At 49.1% G+C, this 10,000-nt stretch overlaps 1 protein-coding gene across 1 annotated transcript in view; it reads left to right on the top strand.

The window, feature by feature from the left end:
• Positions 1–9,072: 9,072 nt before the first annotated feature.
• Positions 9,073–10,000, top strand: part of LOC133119320 (parathyroid hormone-related protein-like) — a 21,615-nt gene continuing 20,687 nt past the window's right edge. The window contains exon 1 of the mRNA XM_061229855.1: positions 9,073–9,192. The gene's annotated coding sequence lies outside the window, so the exon portion shown is untranslated. The remainder of the gene's footprint in view (positions 9,193–10,000) is intronic.

The following is a 10,000-nucleotide window of genomic DNA, read 5'->3' as shown; positions in this document are numbered from 1 at the left end:
GCCACGCCTAATAAAACAGCCCAGTGAGAGGCAGGCCCTTTTCATACCAATCACTGATCATTACGTCAAATCAACAAAAAAACACTTTCAGGTGAAGCTGACGAGCTGCAGCAGGGTCTGTTTCAGTAACCCCGAACACGCATGAGGTCATGCACAAGAAGCCCACTTGTACTTGTGTTTTAAAGGTGTGGTGAGAGTGACCTGCCTCTCCAGAAGGGCGAAGCTCTGTTAGCGCTGCTAAACGGGGTGCTCCTCTTCAGCCCTGACATTGTGGGGTTCACATTCACGCCGTTTCCTGAAGCTGAAAAAAACACCTTGCAGATGTGGATGTCGTCATTCTCCAGAGACCCCACCCCCACAACTGCCACCCAAAACTGCCAACCAGCCAGCCAGGACTGAGTGAGAACACAATCATAACTCTATTCTACAGGGGCTCTATATATTTTCAGGAGTTTTATACACGTTTTCTGGGTACATGTTCTGTAGCTTGTTTTCGGAACATGTCCACCACTTCTATAACGCAGTTTGCTCAGAGAAGTCATCCAGAATTCACCGATGGCTGAATATCTAATGAGTGTGGGTGACCATATTTTGGTTTTGAAGAAAGATGACAGGGGAGGGTGTGTATTATGAACATAATTTAATCTGTTTATTTATATAGTGTCCATGGAAAGAGCAAACCTCTAATCCCGGACATCTTTGGGAATTTAGAAATCCAGACATTCCCAAAAAGAGGACAGCTCTGGGAGACAGTCGATGGTTCGGGACAGGGGGCAAACAGCACAGGCCAGACAGACAGCAGGGCGGGGGCACTCTGGACCAAGGGTGGGGTACCAGACCGAACATAAACACCACAGAGTTTCCATGGTGTGAAACAGCGACCACAACAGCGCACAGATACGCACTGGCCCAGATCTGCACACAGATACACACTGGCCCAGATCTGCACACAGATACACACAGATACACCCTGGCTCAGATCTGCACACAGATACACCCTGGCTCAGATCTGCACACAGATACACACTGGCCCAGATCTGCGGAGCGGGGGGGTTTGTGTGTCCCTGTGGTCATCCTCGGGGCTGCTGTGTGTGTGTACCGTGTTATTATGCCATTATCCAATAAAGCTCGTCTAGGCCAGAGGATTAGCCCACAGAACGAGCACACACTGCAGTGCACTGCCCACAGAGAAAAAAACACAAACAGAAAATAAAAACTAAAGAGTAACACAGTAAAGCATGTGTACCGAATCAAGACCGGTTCAGAATCCGTATTTGCAGAACGCCACTGAATGTGGGAAAAACAAGCTTTAAACTTTCCAGTTTTTTTTGTGACTTTGGAAGATTTTTTCTGCTAATCATCCCAATACATATCACATTCCACTGACTTTCCACAAACTAGATCAATAGAGTTTTCAGTCTCTGGGTAACATCACGGAGGTACTGGGTTCTCAACTTTGGCACCAGGAGCAACTGGTTCCAAAACACAAGCTGCTGTCAGCACAGGCAGAGTAACTCTCTCTCCCCGCTGAAATCCGTGCATTAGTTGAGATATTTACACTCAATATTAAAACTGGAGATAAAGCCCAGATAAACCCCAACACTAATCTACCCCACTGCCCAACACTAATCTACCCCACTGCCCAACACTAGTCTCTTGTCCACAGCCAGTAAAACCCATGCAGAGGTCGTATCCAGCCTGCTCCAGGGCTGTTGTGATGCTATGTGGGCTTTGACAGGAGAGGATCAGGGGGAACAGCAGAGTGTCTGGCGGAGGTGAGGGGCAGTAAAGCGCTGGGATCACTGCAGTGTGCACTCAGAGGCTCTGAGGCAGTAAAGTGTTCCCCTGATGAACGCACGAGGTCCTGAGCTACGGCCCTGTTTATGAACAGCCCCCGTGGAGCAGAAACAGGAGTCAGCAGGGCGGCTGCGACGAGCAGCACGTACTGTAGCAGGTCTGTCGACCGTACCGCGTGTGAGCTGGCTCAGGTACTGCAGCCATGACATTCAGCTGCTGTTCAGGTAACTGCTTCAACACGGCCTCAATCTGTCTGCAGTGCTAGCCCTGTGTGCTAGCCCTGTGTACTGGCCCTGTGTGTTAGCCCTGTGTGTTAGCCCTGTGTGCTAGCCCTGTGTACTGGCCCTGTGTGTTAGCCCTGTGTGTTAGCCCTGTGCGCTAGCCCTGTGTACTGGCCCTGTGTGTTCGCCCTGTGTGCTAGCCCTGTGTACTGGCCCTGTGTGTTAGCCCTGTGTATTAGCCCTGTGCGCTAGCCCTGTGTACTGGCCCTGTGTGTTAGCCCTGTGTGTTAGCCCTGTGCGCTAGCCCTGTGTACTGGCCCTGTGTGTTCGCCCTGTGTATTAGCCCAGTGTAAGCCCTGTGTGCTAGCTCTATGTATTAGCTCTGTATGCTAGCCCTGTGTGTTAGTCCTGTGCACTAGCCCTGTGCGCTAGCCCTGAGGTAGCCCTGTATATTAGCCCAGTGTAAGCCCTGTGTGCTAGCCCTGTGTTAGCCCTGTGGTAGCCCTGTGTATTAGCCCAGTGTAAGCCCTGTGTGTTAGCCTTGTGTTAGCCCTTTGCTAGCCCTATGTATTAGCCCTGTATGCTAGCCCTGTGTGTTAGTCCTGTGCACTAGCCCTGTGGTAGCCCTGTATATTAGCCCAGTGTAAGCCCTGTGCACTAGCCCTGTGGTAGCCCTGTATATCAGCCCAGTGTAAGCCCTGTGCACTAGCCCTGTGGTAGCCCTGTATATTAGCCCAGTGTAAGCCCTGTGCACTAGCCCTGTGGTAGCCCTGTATATTAGCCCAGTGTAAGCCCTGTGCACTAGCCCTGTGGTAGCCCTGTATATCAGCCCAATGTAAGCCCTGTGCACTAGCCCTGTGTGCTGACGTGTACACCCTTCTCCTTACAGGGACAGGCATCACTGACATTTCTAAATAAATGTCATTATCACCCATGGCCAGGACTCATGGGGCTTCAAGCGCACAAGTTCATAATTATCCCCCGAGTGAAAAACGCCGTGTTAAAAACACTCTTTCCTGCCAGGCTTCCCTCCCTGCGTCTCATCAGGTTCAAAGCCGCCTTTTCAATACGCATCACATTTTCACAACAGGAGTGGTTTTTACAGAAAATATTCCGCCCGTGTTGTTATAGAACAATCTGCATTTTCTCTGCGATAAAGCCTCACAAAGCTCTGCTCAGTCTTTTATAAACGCTTTGATGAATAATGTAAAATATTTCTAATAATGCACTTTTTGTTCTTTTAGTTTTGATTTTGTGCATGGGGCCTACCTTATAACTGGAAATTAAATTATATTCTTATTCATTAATAGTCTGCATAGAGAATTAAAAATAAAATATACTGTACAATGTGCCATTTTTCACAGGCACATTACATGCTCTACATTGCGATCATAAGAAGTGACAGAGGCAGAACAGGCCTCTAATTAAACCCCAGAGCTTGGCGTGTGTGGCCATATCAGCGTGATTTGTGACGAATCCTATTTGCAGTGCAATAAAGATAGATGAGTGAACACAACCCAGTGCACTGTGCTCACGATGGGTCTACAACCTGAGGAGACACACTGATCCACCTCTCATCCACACTCTCCGGGACAGCCTGTAGCCCAGTGGCTAAGGTACATGACTGGGGCAGCCTGTAGCCTAGTGGCTAAGGTACATGACTGGGGCAGCCTGTAGCCTGGTGGCTAAGGTACATGACTGGGACAGCCTGTAGCCTGGTGGCTAAGGTACATGACTGGGGCAGCCTATAGCCAAGTGGCAAAGGTACATGACTGGGGCAGCCTGTAGTCTAGTGGCTAAGGTACATGACTGGGGCAGCCTGTAGCCCAGTGGCTAAGGTACATGACTGGGGCAGCCTGTAGTCCAGTGGCTAAGGTACATGACTGGGACAGCCTGTAGCCTAGTGGCTAAGGTACATGACTGGGGCAGCCTGTAGCCTAGTGGCTAAGGTACATGACTGGGGCAGCCTGTAGGCTAGTGGCTACAGCCCTGTGCCCTCCCCATGTAAGAGCATTACCCATAAGGCCCTGTGCCCTCCCCATGTAAGAGCATTACCCATAAGGCCCTGTGCCCTCCCCATGTAAGAGCATTACCCATAAGGCCCTGTGCCCTCCCCATGTAAGAGCATTACCCATAAGGCCCTGGGAGGACTGCACTGTGGCTGGAGGAGCGATCGACAGGCCAGGAGGGGGCGCTCTTCCCTCGGGACAACAGCAGCGCAGCGATAAGGGCCCCAGGGCGCTGTTGGGATGCAATGTTTTTAAACAGAGATCCTGACTTACTGCGCCCATTACAGATCCCAGGGCACGTTTACAAAAGAGTAAGGAGGGCACTGATTGGCTGGGCAGCCCCTGTAGAGTCTGAACACACCTTCCGCCCTGCTTTCCCAGGTCAGCACTGCAAATGAGTTATCAGGCTGACCTACAGTACAAGGCAAAACAAACATCAAAATGTAAACATAAATTAATAAAATATCAATTCTATAAAAAGAGACAAGCCTGTTATGGTGTGTGTGGTACAATGGTATTCTCATGCTACAGATGTAGTACACATCACATTGGTCCCCAAATGTGTGTGCCAACAGAGGTGGTAGAAATTCAGGCCTTCCAGCACTGGTGCATCATGGGAATTGTAGGCAGTAACAGCCACTGAAGCAGAGGCATAAATCTGCTGTGAGGAAACAGGAAGGGGGCCTTAAACACCAGTGGGGGGGTGGGGTGTGTGACACTCCTGCTGGGAGCTGCCCTGGGGCGTCAGCACACAGAAGGTGATGCCCAGGAACCCAACCCCCCTGCCCCGGGGCAGACCACCCACCACGTGGTTCTGGGTTCTCTTCCCAGTCAGGCCGGCACCAGCTGACTCAGGCCCAGGGAGAGACATGTTCCCTTTGCTCATATAACAAGCTTTGTCATGCCAATAAAGCATAGTGAACTGAACGGAACTCAACTCAATCTAATTTACAGAGAGACACAGAGAAGCACAGACAGTCAGACGGAGAGAGAGAAGAAGAAGACAGAAACATCCCTCCATGGTCTGCTCTGGATAAACCCGGGGGGGCTCAGCCAAGCTCTCCTCCAGCTTCTCAATAATCATACACACATAACAGAGTTCAGGGTCTACCTGCTGCGTCTGCATCCCAACTGCAGAGTTCAGGGTCTACCTGCTGCATCTACATCCCAACTGCAGAGTTTAGGGTCTACCTGCTGCGTCTACAACCCAACTGCAGAGTTTAGGGTCTACCTGCTGCGTCTACATCCCAACTGCAGAGTTTAGGGTCTACCTGCTGCGTCTACATCCCAACTGCAGAGTTTAGGGTCTACCTGCTGCGTCTCTGCAGAGTTCAGGGTCTACCTGCTGCGTCTCTGCAGAGTTCAGGGTCTACCTGCTGCGTCTCTGCAGAGTTCAGGGTCTACCTGCTGCGTCTACATCCCAACTGCAGAGTTTAGGGTCTACCTGCTGCGTCTACATCCCAACTGCAGAGTTTAGGGTCTACCTGCTGCGTCTACATCCCAACTGCAGAGTTTAGGGTCTACCTGCTGCGTCTACATCCTAACTGCAGAGTTTAGGGTCTACCTGCTGCGTCTACATCCTAACTGCAGAGTTCAGGGTCTACCTGCTGCGTCTCTGCAGAGTTCAGGGTCTACCTGCTGCGTCTCTGCAGAGTTCAGGGTCTACCTGCTGTGTGTGATCTCCTGGATTCTCCATCCTAACTAAAACAGGCACTTCAGTGTTTCTGCACAAGAAGTAACCCCACACTTTAAAAAAGGGCTCTATTTTTACGCCGAGCTGAAGAATGGAAGGGATGGCACGTCTTAAGAGACTGACAACATCGCGGACAATAGGAGAGGAAAAAGAAAGAGGGAGAGAGAAAGGTGGAGAGAGGGAGGAGAAGAGGAGGGGTGCCAGGAGCAGCTGACAGAGAGGACTCAGGGAGGGCAGGATTTAGACACTTGAAGAGAAAACCAGTTGAGCCAGTTCCACTAATTGTGTAAAGAGGGTTGTTTTTGTTGTTGTCGATCTCCTTTTAGACATTTTCCACACAGAATCTCTCACTCTCAGAGGGACAAAGGACAAGAAAAGACACAGCAAGCACACTTCAGGACCGCACTTTAACACCCCGTCTACAGGGGTCTCTGAGTCTGTCCTGAGCCCATCTACAGGGTCTCTGAGTCTGTCCTGAGCCCGTCTACAGGGTCTCTGAGTCTGCCCTGAGCCCATCTACAGGGTCTCTGAGTCTGCCCTGAGCCCATCTACAGGGTCTCTGAGTCTGCCCTGGGCCCATCTACAGGGTCTCTGAGTCTGCCCTGGGCCCATCTACAGGGTCTCTGAGTCTGCCCTGAGCCCATCTACAGGGTCTCTGAGTCTGCCCTGAGCCCATCTACAGGGTCTCTGAGTCTGCCCTGAGCCCATCTACAGGGTCTCTGAGTCTGCCCTGAGCCCATCTACAGGGTCTCTGAGTCTGCCCTGAGCCCATCTACAGGGTCTCTGAGTCTGCCCTGAGCCCATCTACAGGGTCTCTGAGTCTGCCCTGAGCCCATCTACAGAGGCTGGACTGAGTCAGAGCAGATGGGGGATGTACACAGGCCTACAGAACCCAGATTACAGAGTGTGTGTGAGTGTGTGTGAGTGTGTGTGAGTGTGTGTGTGTGTGTGTGCATGTGCATGTGTGTGTGTGTGTGTGTGTATGTCTGTGTATCTATATCTGTGCGTGTGCGTGTGTGCCTGTGTGTATGCGTGTGTATGTGTGGGTATGTGTGTGTGTGTGTGTGTGTGTATATGTATATCTGTGTGTATCTGTGTATATCTGTGTGTCTGTATGTGCGTGTGTATGTGAGGGTGAGCGTGTGTGTGTGTGTGTGTGTATCTGTCTATATCTGTGGGTTTCGATGTCTTCAGCATTATGTTAAAAATAAAAACATGGAATTATTTGATTTCATTAAGTATTCACCACTTGTGTATTCACAGCCTAAAGAGCAACCTAAAACAGAATACTGAAGGGGTGTGTGTGTGTGTGTGTGTGTGAGAGAGAGTGTGTGTGTGTGTGTGTGCGTGCGTGTATGTATGTGTGTGTGTGTATGTGAGTGTGTGTGTGTGTGTGTGTGTGTGCCCTTTCTGGTTTAAAATGCTTTTGTGTGGGAAGCCATAGCTCCTTTTGCATGATTAATTTGGGACAAATCGGGCTGAGGTTACATTGCAGCATAAATGCCCTTTGTTGTTGTTGTTGTGTATTTTGGGATTAAGTTCATTATGTTTGAGGCCCTGACTCAGAGTATGACTCTGCCCTGAAGCACACACAATCCAGCGCGTCAGTCATCCTTAAATTACTGCCTGCTCTCCCCAAACCCTGCACGGACCTTCACAACACGTCCGGGTCTGGATCGCCGAGGCGTTTATGACACACGCGGACGGGGCGGAGCGGGAGATCGCGAGCTGAGAGAGAGAGAGAAAGAGAGAGAGAGAGGGAGGGAGAGAGAGGGAGGGAGAGAGCGGTGTGTGGGAGGGAAGCAGGATCCGTAGGCGTTGCACTGATCCAGCCCGACGCGTCTGACTGTAGCCACGACTGAGCGCGCTCCAGACCAAACCACCACTCCGCGCTAAACTTAGAAACCCCAGAGCACACACACATGAGCAGAGACCAGTGTGAGTTCACTCAGAACACACACGAGCAGAGACCAGTGTGAGTTCACTCAGAACACACGAGCAGAGACCAGTGTGAGTTCACTCAGAACACACACGAGCAGAGACCAGTGTGAGTTCACTCAGAACACACACGAGCAGAGACCAGTGTGAGTTCACTCAGAACAAACACGAGCAGAGACCAGTGTGAGTTCACTCAGAACACACACGAGCAGAGACCAGTGTGAGTTCACTCAGAACACACGAGCAGAGACCAGTGTGAGTTCACTCAGAACACACACGAGCAGAGACCAGTGTGAGTTCACTCAGAGTCCAGACACACGAGCAGAGACCAGTGTGAGTTCACGCAGAACCCAGACACACGAGCAGAGACCAGTGTGAGTTCACGCAGAACCCAGCCACACGAGCAGAGACCAGTGTGAGTTCACTGAGAGCGCAGACACACGAGCAGAGACCAGTGTGAGTTCACTCACACGACTGCAGGGCACAGGGAGGAAGCCATCACCCTGTGTTTTGGAACTCCCCGGTACTCTAACCTGGCTCAAGTGTGTGTGTCTGGCTGTGTGTGTGTGTGCATGGGGGGTTAGGCAGTCATAATTTAATAAGTGACATTTCAAGTATTTCAGACAAAACAGCAAATGCAGATATTTTTGTCGTCTCTTATTTATTTATTTTTTTTAAATATAACTGACAATCTCCAAAACAAATATGCGCAAGGTTATTATAGTGAGAATATGTACATGCAGTGCTTTAGTTTGAGTCATAATGATGTTTTTAATGTATTTAACGCATCAGTGCAAAGCTGGGAAGGTTTTATTCCTGTGTCTAATCGTGTTCGTAAGCTTTTCTGGGAACATTGTAACCTGGGAGCAAACCTTGCTCCTCCTGTCTCAGCCACACACACACACACACACACACACACACAAACACAAACCTCAGCTCCTAAACCCACAACGAGTGAAAACATGTGATTTACAATCAGCACCAGCCCCACTGGCACAATGTACTCCCCAACAGCCATAAATTACCTCCTAATGAGTGTGTGTGTGTGTGTGTGTGTGAGTGTGAGTGTGTGTGAGTGTGTGAGTGTGTGAGAGTAAGAGTGAGAGTGAGAGTATGTGTATGTGTGTGGAGTGAGTAAATGTGAATGTGTGTGTGTGTGTGGAGTGAGTAAGTGTGAGAGTATGTGTGTGTGTGTGTGTATGCGCAGTGTGTGTGTGGAGTGAGTAAGTGTGAGAGTATGTGTGTGTGTGTGTGTGTGTGTGTGTGTGTGGAGTGAGTAAGTGCGTCTAATTACATATGCAGCATGTCTTGTATTACTGCGGGAGGCTCTGACGATGGCCCTGTGATGTCAGCAGTGTGTATATATTTTGAAAGGGAACTTTCTCCTGCAAACAAGCCCAGGATCATCAGCAGCTGTGAGCGTATCTCTCTCTCTATCTGTGAGCGTATCTGTCTCTCTATCTGTGAGCGTATCTCTCTCTGAGCCCAGTGGACTGTACTTCACCAGGAGAGCGGTGCTGCTTTTCACCTGACCGTGAGTCTCCATTCTCTTTCTCTCCTTAATCATCTCAGAACGCTGTGTGTGCATTAGTATCCTAATACTGCGGAGTATGAATTTATGTCCATAATAATTTTATATGGTCAATTTAATCAGGATAATTTAGTTAAAAAATGTTATAAGTACAGTTTTATAAGGTTTATTTCTTCAGCAATCATTTATTTCGGGAAATAATAAAAGATTGATTGAGATTATTAAAAAAATCTATTTTATTATATTTTAGTGTTGCATTTTCATCATTGAACATTGATAAAAAAAATTACATTGAGTTTGTTTCAGTCATAAACACCTTCTTTGAAAAAATTCTAATCAGAACAAATGAAAATCCGTAATGTTTGTGTGTGAAAGATGCATGCGTGTTTTACATTGAAAGGATCTGAAGTATCTGAAAAAGCTATTTTCCTACTGGGAATTGATTCTGTCTGAGACTGGCCATGTATGCAACATATAACAGTCAGAGGAAGTTGTATCCCTGTGATATGGGTAGATGTACAGAGTGAAAGAGCGGGTTTGTGCGTGTATATTGAAAGCTGCTCCATCACGAGTGGAACATGCTGCACTCCTTCAATCTGCGTTTCAGTGCCTCTACCTCCATGAGGGAGCGCAAGTCACACATCTCAGGAGAGATTAGACGCTGGGGGTAGACCGCGTGGGAACACTGTCTGAAAGAATATACACCGTATCAAAGCCAGCTTCTCAAAGGGCTTTTCTGAGCCTGTAAACCATGCAGATAAAGTGAGAATCTGTTTTAACCACTGCTTGCACCAGAAGGGTGTGAACTCAC

This window comes from Conger conger, chromosome 19 (genome assembly GCF_963514075.1).
Source record: "Conger conger chromosome 19, fConCon1.1, whole genome shotgun sequence".
Classification (NCBI taxonomy): domain Eukaryota; kingdom Metazoa; phylum Chordata; class Actinopteri; order Anguilliformes; family Congridae; genus Conger; species Conger conger.
Note: the sequence above shows the minus strand (reverse complement) of the source record. Positions and strands in the feature narration are given on the sequence as shown.